The sequence below is a fragment of the Pogoniulus pusillus genome, chromosome 5 (assembly GCF_015220805.1).
Source record: "Pogoniulus pusillus isolate bPogPus1 chromosome 5, bPogPus1.pri, whole genome shotgun sequence".
Taxonomy (NCBI): Eukaryota; Metazoa; Chordata; class Aves; order Piciformes; family Lybiidae; genus Pogoniulus; species Pogoniulus pusillus.
This window is the reverse complement of record NC_087268.1, coordinates 45,609,912-45,628,451: the sequence shown is the minus strand read 5'-3', so window position 1 is coordinate 45,628,451 and position 18,540 is coordinate 45,609,912.

The following is an 18,540-nucleotide window of genomic DNA, read 5'->3' as shown; positions in this document are numbered from 1 at the left end:
GGGATGACACTCATTAACTATGACAAAAATCTCATATATATATATATATATATAAATGTTATATATATATATATATATATATATATATAAATGTTATATATATATATAATTAGATATATTAGTTTTTTATATAGAGACAGATAGATAAAATTATATATACATAATTAAGCATCTAAATTCCTACAATATTGCCATGACATATGAATGTCTTAGAGCATTCTTTATTTACAATAAACCCTGTGAACCTGAGCAATGTGTGTAGACAGCTTTTTATTTCAACCTGTAGCTCAAGGAAAAAGAGAAAAGATGTAAATTCTATTGAATGAGCATAAGGAAAACAATTTCTTCTGAAGCTTGGTTAAATGGTATAACTTGCCATTGGGAAATTCTAAGTGCATTTATTGTTTTCAATGCTTAATTACTGCATCAAATACTCAAATGCTCTGCTGAATCTGTGAGTAAGAAGATAGGTTTAATGATTCTTGTATATAATGTACACTCCTAGGCATCAGCTGCCAGTTGAAATGAATACACAGAATACATCAATAGGGACAATGGAAAGGTGGCCTTATAACATCTGGCACATAGGTCCACACAGTAGAAAGACTAAGAAATGGGATACACTGTATATGAAGCAAAGATTTGAAGAGATAAGAATGGTTTGGAATAAACAGGTCTTTGAAAGGAAAAAGCACATGACCCAAGGAAAGACATGAAGGAAATCAGTGAAGGGTAAGGTTAAAATAGTCAAAGCCTTATATATACAAATGCCATGCACAAGTGGCACATATGTTACAAAAATCAAGAGAAAGCTCCCCAAAGTAGTTGTCAACCTATTTATTTAGCTACATTCTGCTTGTGTGCACCCAAGTTAGTGAAATTGTGGAGTTGTTTTTTTCTTCCTATGGAAGGAAAGGTTCCTCCAAAATATATTCCACAATGAAATACAGCAAAATGCTCTCTGCGGTTATCAGACAGCTTTTAAACAGAGTCAGGTCCTTTTGGGTGTGGTGGTTTTGGTTTGGTTGGTTGGTTTGGTTGGATTTGTTGTGAGTTTTGGTTGGTTGGTTTTTGGGGGTTGTTACCTATTTCTGTTCTTAATTTTAAAAAGAATGCTTCTTTTCATGTTGGTTTAATTTCCTCCTAATCCCCTTTTAATTTGCTATTTTGTCTGTTGGTTTGTTGCTTGATTGCTTTTGCTTTGTTGTTTTTTCTTGTTCGGTATTTGGTTGTTTATTTTGGGGTTGGTTTTTTGTTTGTTTGTTGGTTTGTTTTTTTTAATAGTTTTAGGACAAGAAAAAGTGATACAAAAATCATAGAATCCTGGAATCATAGAATCAAATCATAGGATCCCAGTTGCCTGGCAGAAAAGACCAACCCCCACCTGGCTACAGCCTCCCTTCAGGTAGTTGTAGACAGCAATGAGGTCTGCCCTGAGCCTCCTCTGCTGCAGGCTGCACACCCCCAGCTCCCTCAGCCTCTCCTCACAGGGCTCTGCTCCAGGCCCCTCACCAGCCTTGCTGCCCTTCTCTGGACACCTTCCTGTATCTCAACATCTCTCTTGAATTGAGAAAACTGGACACAGCACTCAAGGTGTGGCCTGACCAGTGTTGAGTACAGGGGCAGAATAACTTCCCTTGTCCTACTGGCCACACTGTTCCTGAGCCAGCCCAGGATGCCATTGGCTCTTCTGGCCACCTGGGCACACTGCTGCCTCATCTTCATCTACTCTCTCCCAGCACCCCCAGGGCCCTTTCTTCCTGGCTGCTCTCAGCCACTCTGTCCCCAGCCTGTAGTGCTGCTTGGGGTTGTTGTGACCAAAGTGTAGAACCCTGCACTTGGCCTTGTTCAATCTCATCCCATTGGCCTCTGCCCACCCATCCAGCCTGGCCAGGTCCCTCTGCAGGGCTCTCCTACCCTCCAACAGCTCCACAGCTGCTCCTAGCTTGGTGTCATAAAGAAATATGAGAAAAGTGTCATTGACCATTATCTTTGCAATTCCTTCTCCTTTGCTCTGGATTCCTCTATTCTTTTTAAGCTTCCAGCAGTGTCTGTGAGATGGAAAATACAGGAAGTAATATGCAAAGCTTAATTTAATTTGAAATGCCTTAATTAGGTGAATGTATTCCTGAGCTACATCCACTGCTGCAGCTCGAAGCACTTGACAATTTATTTTATCTACAATATATTTGTGTGGACCATAATAACCTCGTGAACATTGCAAACTTTAGCTCATCTTCAGTGGGGAACTTGGGGAACTTCCCCTAAGTATGCAAAATGCTAATTAATGTTAAAACCTCAAACTCTTGCCCATTTAAACTGACACTGACAAAACTGCAAAACTGGAATCAGTACTTTTTCCCTAGTATTTGCTTCTTAGTTTTCCCTCTGACTTACAAATTACCCTGAGTCTGAAACAGGTTGTCTGGGCTGTCAGAGTGAAGCAGAATTAACATGTAAAGGAGTAGGAACCAGAAGCTTCATGAATAAAATATAGGAAACTTACATATAAATAGTGACAGTCAAGTGGGCACACAGACATTTAATATAATCTTAAATTGCCCTGCTTCTTTCTATAAAATACATTTAATTTTCTTCATAAAAGAATTCCTAAAAAATTCTTTAAAACCTCCCGAATTTAAAGTTGTTTATTTAGTTTGAACAGAAACAAAGCAGTGCTACAGGCTGGGCACAGATTGGCTGGAGAGCAACCAGGAAGAAAGAGACCTAAGACTATTTGTAGGTAGTACACTGAAGATGAGCCAGCAGTGTGCCCAGGTGGCCAAGAGAGCCAATGGCATCCTGGCCTGCATCAGGAACAGTGTGGCCAGTAGGACAAGGGAGGTTATTCTACCCCTGCATTCAACACTGGTCAGGCCACACCTTGAGTGCTGCGTCCAGTTCTGGGCTCCTCAGTTCAAGAGAGATGTTGAGGTGCTGGAAGGTGTCCAGAGAAGGGCGACAAAGCTGGTGAGGGGCCTGCAGCACAGCCCTGTGAGGAGAGGCTGAGGGAGCTGGGGGTGTGCAGCCTGCAGAAGAGGAGGCTTAGGGCAGAGCTCATTGCTGTCTACAAGTACCTGAAGGAAGGCTGTAGCCAGGTGGGGTTGGTCTTTTCTGCCAGGCAACCACCAACAGAACAAGGTGACACAATCTCATGTTGTGGTGGAGGAGGTCTAGGCTGGATGTTAGGAGGAAGTTGTTGCCAGAGAGAGTGATTGGCATTGGAATGGGCTGCCCAGGGAGGTGGTGGAATCACTGTCCCTGGAGGTGTTGAAGCCAAGCCTGGCTGAGGCACTTAGTGCCATGGTCTGGTTGCTTGGCCAGGGCTGGGTGCTAGGTTGACCTGGATGATCTTTGAGCTCTCTTCCAATCTGGTTGATTCTATGATTCTATGATGCTATTACAAGGACATGTCATTATTTTAATTTAAAAATTGTATTCTTCTATCTTTTTTTTTTCTTGTAAGTTACAATTTTTATTTCTAAATTGTCTCCCTTTCTATCTATTTCGATCAGCAGCTGCAGAATATTTTTTCTATCATAACTTTTGGAATTACAGCATCTCTGTCTGACATTAATAAGACAGAAAGTGCCCCTTTCAATAAAAGAAAGTGAGAGAAATAGACAAACATAATTTATTACTGTTCCAAAAGATAGACATCTCAATGTCAGAGGATGTTTAATTGCTTCACAGGATGCTGTTCAGATACTGGACTGATGGAATGAAAATGAACTGATAAAGATTTCACCTGAACAAAGAATAAAGTCTCATTATATATTCCTTGCCTGACATCACAGTATCACAGTATCACAGTATCATCAGGGTTGGAAGAGACCTCACAGATCATCAAGTCCAACCCTTTAGCACAGAGCTCAAGGCCAGACCATGGCACCAAGTGCCACGTCCAGTCCTGCCTTGAACTGCCCCAGGGACGGCGACTCCACCACCTCCCCGGGCAGCCCATTCCAGTGTCCAATGACTCTCTCAGGGAAGAACTTTCTCCTCACCTCCATCCTAAATCTCCCCTGGTGCAGCCTGAGGCTGTGTCCTCTCGTTCTGGTGCTGGCCACCTGAGAGAAGAGAGCAACCTCCTCCTGGCCACAACCACCCCTCAGGTAGTTGTAGACAGCAATAAGGTCTCCCCTGAGCCTCCTCTTCTCCAGGCTAACCAATCCCAGCTCCCTCAGCCTCTCCTCATAGGGCTTCACCTAACTTATTTCAGATCTACCTCATTTGGTTTTGGCTAGGCTTGTGTTTTGTTTGGCTGGAGTTTTCTTTTTTTTGTTTTTCTGTTTTGCTTGGGTTGGTTGTTGTTTTTTTTTCTTTCTGAATCCATTTCACTCAGCCTTTTATGCGATTCTATTAAATTATTGTTTAAGAACAACAATGAAAAATATCTTTCACTCAGTGCCAAACAAATATCCTACTGTTCATAGAATCATGGAACCAACCAGGTTGGAAGAGACCTCCAAGATCAGCCAGGCCAACCTAGCACCCAGCCCTGTCCAATCAGCTAGACCATGGCACTAAGTGCCTCAGCCAGGCTTTTCTTGAACACCTCCAAGGTGTGGCCTGACCAGTGTTGAATACAGGGGAAGAATAAATCATAGAATCATAGAATCCTTTATCCTACTGGCCACACTGTTCCTGATGCAGGCTAGGATGCCATTGGCTCTCCTGGCCACCTGGGCACACTGCTGGCTCATCTTCAGCTACTCTCTACCAGTACCCCCAGGTCCCTTTCTGCCTGACTGCTCTCAGCCACTCTGTCCCCAGTCTGTAGTGCTGCTTGGGGTTGTTGTGGCCAAAGTGCAGAATCCTGCACTTGGCCTTGTTCAATCTCATTCCCTTGGCCTCTGCCCACCCATCCAGCCTGTCTAGCTCCCTCTGCAGGGCTCTCCTACCCTCCAACAGATCCAATTCTGCTCCTAGCTTTGTGTCATCAGCAAACTTGCTGATGCTGGACTCAATTCCCCTCATCCAGATCATCAATAAATATATTGAACAGGACTGTGCCCAGCACTGATCCCTGGGGCACACTACTAGTGTCAGCTGCCAGCTGGGTGTGGCACCATTCACCACCACTCTCTGGGCCCTGCCCTCCAGCCAGTTCTTTGCACATAGTAAAGGAAGAATGTTTAGCTCCAGATAAACACCTTAATGACATCAATTTCATAGAGAACAAATTAGTTTGAATATTAGCATTTATTAGACTACTATCTCACAAATCTTTTTTAATAGTACTGTTAATTAGTTAATAGCAACATTGTGACAGATCTCAAAGCATTGTAACTGGTAAACAGAGTAGACTCATCTCTGGAATACTGGAACATTTTTTTCTTTGCTTAACAAGTTGCACTATACTCTTAGTTAAACCTTATTAATTTGTTCTTTACAGGTTCACCAGTTTTAAATCAGCTTTCATGCTTTGCTCTCTGGGCTATTACATCACTGTACAAAATTGTTTCAGAAAGATTCTGTTACAGCTGCTGTTGTGGTCTTAAATAATAACTAGGAAACAATTTTGAAGGCTAACTGAAATGACATATTGCCCAACGAATGCCAACGCTCTAAACATCTACTTAGCATATCAGTCCTGTTACTAAGCTTCAAAAGGATTGTCTCTGCTTTCAGGGAGACTTCACTGACTTATTGGTAAATAAAATTATAAGAACTAGTACCCATACAGAGTATAGAATAGAATCAACCAGGTTGGAATCAACCATGTTGGAAGAGACCTCCAAGATCATCCAGTCCAACCTATCACGCAGACCTATCCTGTCAAGTAGACCATGGCACTAAATGCCCCATCCAGTCTCTTCTTGAACACCTCCAGGGATGGTGACTCCACCACCTCCCTAGGCAGCCCTGGAAACTCCACTGCCTCCAGTTTACCAGGAGCAGGATCTAAATGCCTGCGTGCTATCAGCCTGCATAGCCAGCGTGACATTTTGCCAAGACTGCACATCACATTGCATCCTGACTGTCTCTCTGAAAGTTTTTTGCTGAATTAGGAATCAAGAGGAATCAGGTCAGAGACTCTATCTGAAATCCTTGTGTAGGTCTATCCTGGAAAAATCAAGAGAGCAAGGCAAAAACTCATCTAAGTTATTCAGCTGAGCACAAGCACAGTCCTGCTATTATTCAGCCAGGCTTAATTGTCAGGAGATTCCCAGGCTTGTTTTTGACATGTGTCATCTGTTATTCCACTGTTCTTCCATCATCAATCAAGAACATTTCCAGTTTGGCAACACATATATATTTTTTCAGAGGTATGGGGTGAAAGAAAATAGAAGCTTAGTAACGTTGGCACCAACTACTCTGCAATTTGCCGCAGGAGCAGTAAGTGGTCCCTGGTTCATTTCAGTTACTAATATAGACAAAGCTTAAGGCACTAAAATGGAAGGAAAGCTGTGGAGGAAAGAAAAACAATGTTAAAGAATTTGTGTACTTAGGCAAGATTGGAAAAAGATCCCTGGATAAGAGAAGAAAATGAGATGTTGTGAACAAAAATCATGGAACTGGAAACTGGCTGAGGCACTTAGTGCCATGGTCTGCTTGACTGGATAGGGTTGGGTGCTAGGTTGGACTGGATGAGCTTGGAGGTCTCTTCCAACCTGGTTTGCTTGAACACCTCCAGGGATGGTGACTCCACCATCTCCCTGGGCAGCCCATTCCAATGCCAATCACTCTCTCTGCCAACAACTTCCTCCTGACATCCAGCCTGAACCTCCCCCGGCACAACTTGAGAGAGAAGTACAGCCCAAAGCCAAAGAGCAAACTGTGTTATCTATGTTTGTGTTCTTGTTTTTATCCATCTCAGCAAGCCTATGAGTGCAGCAGCCATCACCATTGTTTGCTTTTCACAGCCTAGCATCTAATTTCTCTCACTAAAATGTTCCAGCTTGCCTCAAACTAGCACAAAGACCTTTTTCTTTTCTCATCACTAGGTAGATTGCTCTTAGGTCTGCTCAGTCTTCATCTGTTATTCCTCATGTCTACATTGACCTGTTACCACCTTCTCCTTTCTCCACTTTGTTTTGATTTTATTTTGTTTTGTTTTCTTCTGTTGCCTGCTATTATAATTTGCTTTCTTGACAGATCTCTGTAGAGATGTTTTGCACTCATTTGTAAGTTGAAAATCAACAAGAATTATGACCAGAGGAAAAAAGGTCAACCCACCCCTTTCCTGCCCTACAGGGAAGAACTGTTGGCATTAGCAGCAGCAAATGCAGCTGTTAATTCTCTTAAAGCCACCTTTGAACCCTTTGCCATCAAAAGAGAAGGCATTGACCATCACAGCAGGGACTGACAGCTCCATGTTGCCACAAATGAGCACCCTTGATATGTCTTTCTTTATTCCACCTTTCTCACTGCTGTCTCTCAAGACTATACAGAATGGGCAGCATTTCTTATATCCATCATAATCATGACCTTTACCCATGCTTTAGAGATGTTTAGGGGAAAAAAAGATTTTAAAGTTTTCTAATTATATTCCTTCCTTTCAGTGTTTTGCCATTTTGAGAATCAGGAAGCCTGAGAAAGGAACAAATTGTGATTCAGTCTGACAATCTCTACATACTTCATGTGGGAAGCATTGCTATTTCTGGAAATGTTTTATATATATATATATATTTGGACAATGCTTTTTTTTTCATGATGAGAGTTGGTAACTGATTTTCTGTTTCTATTCCCGTGAGGTGTCACACTTTAATAATATAGCATTGAAATGAGACTTAGAAACTTCAATTATCATCTTTGTTAATAAGCATCCTGTGACCCTAAGCATTTCATTTTGTCTTTATTATTTTCATGTGTAAAACAAGATGAAGTGTCACCAAAATAAAGATAAAATACTGAATAAATGTCTGACTTCAAGGTGCAACTTAAACTCTCTAAGTTTAAAGCACCAAAACTGCTTTGTTAGTCTCTTGCTACTATACTTTGATTTATATAGAACTGAAACACTGAAGTGACTATGTAGTAATTCCACATATTCATGTTACAGTATTCCATGCCCAAGTAGAGGCCAGTCATAAGTGGAGTCCCTCAGGGATCAGTCCTGGGACCAGTCTTGTTCAACATCTTTGTTACTGCCATGGACAGAGGCACTGAATGCAGCCTCAGCAAGTTTGCTGACAACACCAAGCTGTGTGGTGCATCAGACAGGCTGGAGGGAAGGGATGGCATACAGAGGGCCCTGGACAGGCTGGAGAAGTGGGCACAAGTCAACCTCATGAGGTTCAGCAAGAGCAACTGCAAGGTCCTCATCTGGGTCGGGGCAATGCCAAGCACAAATCCAGGCTGGGCAGTGAGTGGCTGGAGAGCAGCCCTGAGGAGAGGGACTTGGGGGTACTGCTGAAGGAGAAGCTCAACAGGAGCCAACAGTGTGCACTTGCAGCCCAGAGAGCCAAGCAGATGCTGGGCTGCAGCAAGAGAAGTGTGGCCAGCACGTCCAGGGAGGTGACTCTTCCCCTTTACTCCACTCTGCTGAGACCCCACCTGGAGTACTGCATCCAATTCTGGAGCCCCCATTACAAGAGGGATGGGGAGATGCTGGAGTGTGTCCAGAGAAGGGCCAGGAGGATGCTCAGATGGCTGCAGCAGCTCTGCTGTGAGCACAGACTGAAAGAGTTGGGGCTGTTGAGTGTGGAGCAGAGGAGGCTCTCAGATGACCTTCTTGTGGCCTTCCAGCACCGGAAGGGGACTCCAAAAAAGCTGGGGAGGGACTTTTTAGGCTATCAGAGAGTGAGAGGACTGGGGGGAATGGAGCAAAGCCAGAACTGGGTAGGTTCAGGCTGGAGGTGAGGAGGGAGTTGTTGAGCATGAGAGTGGTGAGAGGCTGGACTGGGTTGCCCAGGGAGGTGGTTGAGGTCCCATGGCTGGAGGTGTTTGAGGCCAGGCTGGCTGAGGCTGTGTGCAGCCTGCTCTAGGGTAGGGTGTCCTTGGACATGGCAGGAGGGTTGGAACTAGATAATCCTTGTAGTCCCTTCCACCCCTGACTGATTCTATGATTCTATTCTAATTCAAGCTTGCCTAGAGGAATGATAAACAATTTAGATGTAGCTAATTCTAAACATGTTCTCATTGTTAATATGACTTACTCTCTCAACACTATAAACTGAAACCAGATGATTCTTATCTCTGTTGCCACCATTTATTTTTTTTTCTATATGAATTCATAGCACAGAATTGTATGGGAATGTTTTAATTACCATAAATAAAAAGCTATTTTTATAGAAGGGTTGCTTTAATCTGAATGTATATTTGGATAGAAGACAAGAATCTTCAAATTAACTGCTTTTTTTTTAAATGATGGCACTTCCCTCCCCCACTCCCAATAGCAGACCTTGACCAAAACAAGTCTATAAAATATGCAACAAGATGGTGAGAAAGCCACAGGATGGCTTCTAGGGTGATCTGCAAGTAGTAGTTCATGCTACCAGTTTATTTGAAACATTTGTGATAACTTCTTTGGAATTTACTTCAAGTTGGCACTGCAAAAGAGTGCTCAAGGTGTATAAAAGTATATTCATAGAATCATAGAATCAATCAGGTTGGAAGAGACCTCCAAGATCATCCAGCCCAACCTAGCACCCAGCCTTACCCAGTCAACTAGACCATGGCACTAAGTGCCTCAGCCAGGCTTTGCTTCAGCACCTCCAGGGATGGTGACTCCACCACCTCCCTGGGCAGCCCATTCCAATGCCAATCACTCTCTCTGTCAACAACTTCCTCCTAATATCCAGCCTAGACCTCCCCCAGCACAACTTGAGACTGTAAATAGATTAATTTGAGCAGATAAAAAAGACAATTCTGTAGATGCCTTCTGAACTGAAAAATGATAATTACATAGGAAACAGAATTTTGAGTTGAATTAGCAGTAATAAAAATCTCAAACTTTCCCACTATAAGTTGTGGAGTTCTGATTATAAAAGCTTAGGCTTCAGTTTGCAAATAATTAAGGCACAATTTCAAGCACTTGAAACAAAACACAATAAAGTTGCTAAGAATCATACTTTAAGGTTTACTGAAATCAGTGGAAAGCACTTCTGAATCTCATAGTATCATAGTATCATAGTATCATCAGGGTTGGAAGAGACCTCACAGATCATCAAGTCCAACCCTTTAGCACAGAGCTCAAGGCCAGACCATGGCACCAAGTGCCACGTCCAATCCTGCCTTGAACAGCTTCAGGGACGGCGACTCCACCACCTCCCCGGGCAGCCCATTCCAGCCCATTCCAGTGTCCAACCTCCCCGGGCAGCTCATCTCAGTGCATACAGGAGAATATGAATGAAATTAATCTGTAGGTTTCTATGTACATTTGAGTTTGGGGTTTCTCTAGATATTTGTGATGGTTTGGGTGTTCCCTGCCCCCCCACACTTTAGAAATCACCCAGACTATACTCAGTGGCTCTGGAAATTTGAATGAAGCTTATATTTACAGCTGGCACAATATCCAAGCAGATATTTACAGTGTATACAGTTATAGACAGAAATAGACAAGATAAAAGGTAATACAGAAACACAACAACCCTCCCAGAAACCTGAGTCCCCAGGAGGGGCTCCCAACCACCCCTGCACCTTCCCCCTGCCCCTCTCAACCTTACCCCAGTCCCAAGGAAGAATGGAGGCTCAGCCAGGGGGTTAGGAAGCAAAGTGGATTAGTCAGAGAAATGGCAGAGAGGGGTGAGGTTAGAGATGCAGCTCAGCCAGTTCCTCAGCAGAAGTGAGACTCCCTTATCTATGTTTTGATTCTTCTTGTATCTCTCAGCAAGCCTATGAGTGAAGCAGACATCCCCATTGTTTTTCTTTCACAGCCTGAAATCTAGTCCTTCTCACCAAAACATTCTAGCTATTTTATTTTCTCACCAAAACATTCTAGCTATGTTATTTTCTCACCCAAACATTCTAGCTATGTTATTTTCTCACCAAAACATTCTAGCTACGTTATTTTCTCACCAAAACATTCTAGCTATGTTATTTTCTCACCCAAACATTCTAGCTACGTTATTTTCTCACCAAAACATTCTAGCTATGTTATTTTCTCACCAAAACATTCTAGCTATGTTATTTTTATTACCTTTATATTATTTGCCACATGATTGTGCTCATACTAGCACAACACTGTAGAAAATAACAGAAAGATAATAAAACTAAAATGAAGATAATAAATAACAATATAAAGTATATAAATAATGTACCTGAAAGATCTTTTCAGAAGTGCTCCCTCACTGCATCACTACAAAATTTGTTAAAGCCATGTTTGCCCTTTCCAAGTTCTTCCTGGCACATATTAAATCATTGGTTTGGACAAAATGGTTTTGCTGCCAGGACTGGCTTGAAAACAGTGGTGTTCTCCAGAGCCTTTGGGGAAAGAAGGATAAGAAGCTTCCATTTTTCCAGAGACTTCAAAGCTTAGCCTACAGATGGTTATGGTGTCCAGTATTTGTACTTCATGTATTGCAACTACATTTCACTTCCTCCTCCATCTTTCCAAGCGTTCTTTGAAAGGCCTGCAACAGAAGAAGTATGGGTATGGGTGGGAGACATCTGAAGGAAATTCCTTTTGGAAAAGCTTTGGGTGTCATGAAAGATGTGCTTATAGTGTGACAGCAGACATTGTTTGTCCAGTGAAAATGTAATACATTCAGCTGGCCTGGAAACTTGAAAGAGGAAAATTTTGGCTGCATTTTTCTGCATTAACAGATTCAAGACTTCTGTGGTAAAAAAAAATCACTTGGCTTTTCAAAGGAACTAATTAGTGTTCGAGCAAAAATTGAATTAAACAGTAATTTGGAAACATACAACACACTTAAAAGAGTTCAAGAGCTCTTATGGCCATACTTTTTAAGTAATAAGTAAATCAGTAGCTCAATTTAGAAAAAAAGAAACACATTACAAAAAAATATTACTAATTTATAATATGTATGATGGAGATCATCTGAGTCAAGGCAATGCCAGGCACAAATAGAGCCTGGGCAGTGAGTGGCTGGAGAGCAGCCCTGAGGAGAGGGACTTGGGGGTGCTGCTGGAGGAGAAGCTCAACAGGAGCCAGCAGTGTGCACTTGCAGCCCAGAAAGCCAAGCAGAGCCTGGGATGCATCAGGAGAAGTGTGGCCAGCAGGGCCAGGGAGGTGACTCTCCTCCTCTGCTGCACTCTGCTGAGACCCCACCTGGAGTCCTGCATCCAGTTCTGGAGCCCCCATTACAAGAGGGATGTGGAGATGCTGGAGTGTGTCCAGAGAAGGGCCATGAGGATGCTCAGAGGGCTGCAGCAGCTCTGCTGTGAGCACAGACTGAAAGAGTTGGGGCTGTGCAGGCTGGAGCAGAGGAGGCTCCCAGGTGACCTTCTTGTGGCTTTCCAGGATCTGAAGGGGGCTACAAAAAAGCTGGGGAGGGACTTTTTAGGCTGTCAGGTAGTGAGAGGACTGGGGGGAATGGAGCAAAGCTGGAGGTGGGGAGATTCATCCTGGTAGTGAGGAGGGAGTTGTTGAGCAGGAGAGTGGTGAGAGGTTGGACTGGGTTGCCCAGGGAGGTGGTTGAGGCCCCATGGCTGAAGGTGTTTGAGGCCAGGCTGGATGAGGCTGTGTGCAGCCTGATCTAGGGTAGGGTGTCCCCTGGCCATGGCAGGGGGTTGGAACTGGCTGATCCTTGTGGTCCCTTCCAACCCTGACTGATTCTATGATATAATGCACAATATACTTGTATGAAATAGCTCTTGAAGATTTGTGAGAGACATTAATGAGATATAAAATCTTATCGGTGTTAGATAAGTAAAGTATCTTCCTTCAAGCCTCTACATGTGGCTAAATCTTTAAAAGAGATATTGTTTGTCCTACCATTTAAATGAAAACTCTATCCACAGACAGCTATCCATAACAAAATCTAACCCAACATTTTATTTCATTCTATTTTGAGGGTGCAATAATAAAATATAAGTGACATTGTGTTTCTCAGGCTATTTGTATTTTGAACACTAAATTAATGTGGTTTGCTTTGATTCTTCTTTCCCTTAGGGTATTCTGAATGTTGTAGTGAGCTGTATGTTCACATGGACCATAACAGGCTGTCATTTCTCTTAAGCCTGTGTATAAATTCTTGCTTATAGTACATATGGGAATATACAAACAATTGAAAGATAGGGGGGGAAATGAATTATGCTGAGAAACACTGCTTTTTTAAGGAAAAGGAAAACATCTTCCTGCAGTCCTGCCAGTATAATACTGAAGGACGGAAATAAACATGCATGTTCTGTTTCAAGGGACACTGAACAGACATAAGAATACATTACTTTTGGGGAATAGAATGGAATAAGAAGTATAAATAATACTTCAGACTTTCCATACAGTTTTCAAGACTGGATTATTGAAACCTTTAGCTTTTCATTCTGGGACTTAGGTCTTTTGGCTTTCTGAGAGGACAATCTTTACAGTCCTTTTTGAAGTTTCTCCTTCAATTTAGCATCCTTTCTTTGTCAAACTCTACTCGAAACCCTACAACCCAGTCTTTCATAGAAGGCCTCATTCACAGAATCAACCAGGTTGGAAGAGACCTCCAAGATCATCCAGTCCAACCTAGCACACAGCCCTGGCCAAGCAACCAGACCATGGCACTAAATGCCCCAGCCAGGCTTTTCTTGAACACCTCCAGGGACGGTGACTCCACCACCTCCCTGGGCAGTCCATTCCAATGCCAATCACTCTCTCTGCCAACAACTTCCTCTTAACATCCAGCCTAGACCTCCCCTGGCATAACTTGAGACTGTGTCCCCTTGTTCTATAAGTAAAATCCTTTTCAGTACTTCAACTGCTGGTAGATAGTAGCTAAAGATGAGCCAACAATGCGCCCAGGTGGCCAAGAGAGCCAATGGCATCCTGGTCTGCATCAGGAATGGCATCAGATGTGGGCAGTAGGACAAGAGAGGTTATATTGACCCTGTACTCAACACTGGCCAGGTCACACCTTGAGTGCTGTGTCCAGTTCTGGGCTCCTCAGTTCAAGAGAGATGTTGAGGTGCTGGAACATGTCCAGAGAAAGGCGATGAAGCTGGTAAGGGGCCTGAAAGTAATTGCAACTAATGACCCCATCACTATTCTCTTGTCTCAGTAGTGCCTCCAGGAGGATCTGCTCCATGATCTTACTGGGCACAGAGGTGACACTGACTGGCCTGGAGTGCCCTGGCTCCTCCTTCCTACCCTTTTTGAAAATGGGAGTTATGTTGCTCCTTTTCCAGTCAGTGGGGACTTCACCAGACTGCCAGGACTTCTGGAACAGAATAGAGAAGGCTTTAGCAACCTCATCATGTGTTCCATGTCAGCATAAGCAGTCTCTGAATAAGACCAAAAGGTAAAACTGGCTGCCAAAGGATAGGTTGAATTAAGAAGGGAACATTGTTTAAGTATTGTAATTATGGATTGAACATAAATCATATTGTTTAGCCTGCAGAAGAGGAGGCTCAGGGGTGAACTCATTGCTGTCTACAACTGCCTGAAGGGAGGTTGTAGGCAAGTGGAGGTTGGTCTCTTCTCCCAGGCACCCAGCAACAGAACAAGGGGACACAGTCTCAAGTTGTGCCAGGGGACGCCTAGACTGGATGTTAGGAGGAAGTTGTTGTCAGAGAGAGTGATTGGCATTGGAATGGGCTGCCCAGGGAGGTGGTGGAGTCACCATCTCTGGAGGTGTTCAAGAGGAGCCTGGATGAGGCACTTAGTGCCATGGTCTAGATGACTGGCTAGGGCTGGGTGCTAGGTTGGACTGGATGATCTTGGAGGTCTCTTCCTACCTGGTTGATTCTGTGGTTCTATGATTCTATAACACAATATTCTGCTATGCTAAAATGGCATTTAATTGAGATCAGCATCAGTACTAATGGTTTTGTTTTAAGGGAGGTTGGCTTCTCTGGGCTGATCATCTGTTCCTTGTTTTCTGTGACATTTTCTAAACTTCAGTGGCTTCATGCTGGCTATGTGGCCTTTCTTTGATATTTCTCAGTTGTGTGGGAGTGTTATTATGTTCCATCTTGTGTAATTTTCCTTCTGCAAACAGGGATAGCTAAGTGAGAAGTTTTCAGTAGCAAATGAGCAATATGTGTATTAATGTTACCAGATCACATAGGATCATAGAATCAACCAGCTTGGAAGGGACCTCCAAGATCATCCAGTCCAACCTATAGAATCATAGAATCAACCAGGTTGGAAGAGACCTCCAAGACCATCCAGTCCAGCCTGTCACCCAGCCCTATCCAGTCAACTTTCAGGTCTCTGGCAAGTGATATGAAGGAACTAAGACTTATTAGACAGAACTGGGCATGTAATAGGCTTTTGTAATTAAAAGGATATGGTAAAGGTATGAAGCTATCTAATATGCAATCCAATCAGAATAGATAGTAAGTATTGCTTTGCTAGTCAATACTCAGCATAGATTCTCCTATGTTGCTAAATCTGGATTTCTAATCAAACCTGCAAGTAGTTCATTTGCCTGAACTCATAAAATTACAAGACAGGGAAAATGGTGGCAGAAGTTGAGAGTTATGGTCTAAAATTAAGAAATGGAAATAATTGAGAGACATGGAAATAAGATGTGTGGAGAGAAAAGGACATCCAGAAAACACAGAAATTATGAAATTATTAGGTTATCTATCTGAAGTCCAATATGGGGACAGAGACATAGGAGTCCTGGTGGATGGGAGGTCAACCATGAGCCAGCAATGTTCTCTTGTGGCCAGGAGGGTCAATGACATTCTGGGGTGGCTGTGGCTAGTAGGTCAGGAGAGGTTCTCCTGTCCCTCTACTCTGCCCTGGTGAGGCCACATCTGGAGTACCATGTCCAGTCCTGGGTACCCTCAGTTCAAGAGGGACATAGAAGTGCTTGAGAGAGCCCAGAGCAGAGCCACAAATAAATGGAATGGAATATATCTCTTACGAAGAGAGACTGAGAGAGCTGGGGCTCTTTAGCTTGGAGAAAAGGAGACTGAGAGGTGACCTCACTAATGTTTATAAACATGTAAAGGATGAATGCCAGGAGGCTGGAGCCAGGCTCTTCTCCATGATACCCAGTGACAGGACAAGTGGCAATGGATGGAAGCTGAGGCATAGGAAGTTTCACTTAAACATGAAGAGGAATTTTCTCCCTGTGAGGGTAACAGAACACTGGAACAGGCTGCCTAGGGAGTTGTGGACTCTTGCACTCTGGAGATATGCAAAACCTCACATTTTCACTGTGCTTGCTTTATTGAATCCATATCATTCTTTGTGTAGGTGCTGACACACATCACCCATCGCTCTCTCACATCTTTCCATCTTCATTACAATGCTGCAGAGTAAATGAGTGCCATAGTTGGATTATCTGAAATGAAGTGTGATCAAAAGTATTTGATTGTAACATGTTATTGTCTCTTCACCTCGTGTTAGTAGTAATGAAGCATGTGCATGAAGTCTTTGAAACTAAAGCTCTAGGGAACAGCATTTTACTCTAGTAATAGTTTACTGTTCTTAGTTACTAGGATAGTTTATGGTGGAGTTTGGAGAGATTTTATCTAATTAGACTTCAAACACTGTTTCATTTTTCTCACATCTCACTTAGCTCTGAGCAAGGTTTTTGAGATGGAAAATCCTCCCCTTATAGCAGCTCAGTTGTTGGCTGGACAAAATTGATATCCAGAGGTAGTTTCCTATACCAAATATATTATGTCTCGTTGATACATTATGATCAGGTTTATAATCAAGTCTCCTTACACAATTAGAAACAACAAGATCCTCAGGTGACCTCATGGCATACTCCATTCCACAAGTCTCTGAGAAAGAAAAACAGACACACATAAAAAATAATCACAAGACTGCATCATCAAAAGCTGGGCAGTGAGTGGCTGGAGAGCAGCCCTGAGGAGAGGGACTTGAGGCTGCTGCTGGATGAGAAGCTCAGCAGGAGCCAGCAGTGTGCACTTGCAGCCCAGAAAGCCAAGCAGAGCCTGGGCTGTGGCAGGAGAAGTGTGGCCAGCAGGTGGAGGGAGGTGATTCTCCTCCTCTACTGTGCTCTGCTGAGACCCCACCTGGAGTACTGCATCCAGTTCTGGAGCCCCCATTACAAGAGGGATGTGGAGATGCTGGAGAGTGTCCAGAGAAGGGCCAGGAGGATGCTGAGAGGGCTGCAGCAGCTCTGCTGTGAGCACAGACTGAAAGAGTTGGGGCTGTTGAGTGTGGAGCAGAGGAGGCTCCCAGGTGACCTTCTTGTGGCCTGCCAGGATCTGAAGGGGGACTACAAAAATGCTGGGGAGGGACTTTTTAGGATAACAGGGAGTGACAGGACTGGGGGGAATGGGGCAAATCTGGTGGAGATGGGGAGATTCAATCTGGTGGTGAGGAGGAAGTTGTTGAGCATGAGAGTGGTGAGAGGCTGGAATGGGTTGCCCAGGGAGGTGGTTGAGGCCCCATGGCTGGAGGTGTTTGAGGCCAGGCTGGCTGAGGCTGTGTGCAGCCTGCTCTAGGGTAGGGTGTCCCTGGGCATGGCAGGGGGTTGGAACTAGATGATCCTTGAGGTCCCTTCCAACCCTGACTGATTCTATGATTAAAACTCTAATTGTACCACGTAAAACCTTAGTTCATCTTTATTGACCACTAAATATAGAAAGTTGCTTTTTTGTTTCAGTTTTTACTACAGGAACATTTCCAATCTTCTGGGTTCTAACATCAAGTGAAAAAAAAATGACACTGAGGCTGAGAGACAAGGGTCTTTGTTGGCTGAATATTTCAGGTGGCATAATGTCACTATGCATTAGTCTCATGAAGAAGTGACCTACATGATCTGAACCATACCATAACCTTATTTAATTCATCTATTTCTGGAAAAAAAAATTAAAAATACAAGCTGAAAACAAAGATTGGACATGTGTGTGGCTTTTTCTTTTTATGAGCCACTTCACTTCTTTTTCCTTCTAATTTCATATGTGTTAATACTTTTTTTTTCCCCCAGTGCAATTAGTTGTGTTTGAGCTTTAGGATCTTTGGTGATCAGCTAAATAAGGAAAGTGCAAGGGAAAGGCTTCAATTTTTAAGATTGATATTAGTCCCCTGCTTAATGGAGCAATAAAGACTATTTGCTATACATACATATGTGTATGAATATATATATATTATCCTTCCATGCTTTTCTCTTTATGTGTGTATACATATGTACATATTTCAGTATTAAAGCTCACAGGCTCACAGGATATTAGGAGTTGGAAAGAATCCAAGGAGATTATCAAGTCTAAACTCCCTGCCAAGGCAGGACCACACAATCGAACACAGGTCACACAGGAATGCATCCAGACAGGCTTTGAGAGTCTCCAGGGAAGGAGACTCCACAACCTCTCTGGGGAGCCTGGTCCAGGGCTCGAGGACCCTAACAGTAAAGAAGTTTCCCCTTGTGTAGAGGTGGAACCTCCTGTGCTGCAACTTACACCCATTGTTCCTTGTCCTATCCCAGGGACCAGTGAGCAGATCCTTTCCCCCCCTCTCCTGGCAGCCTTCAGATACTTATAAACATTTATCAAATCCCC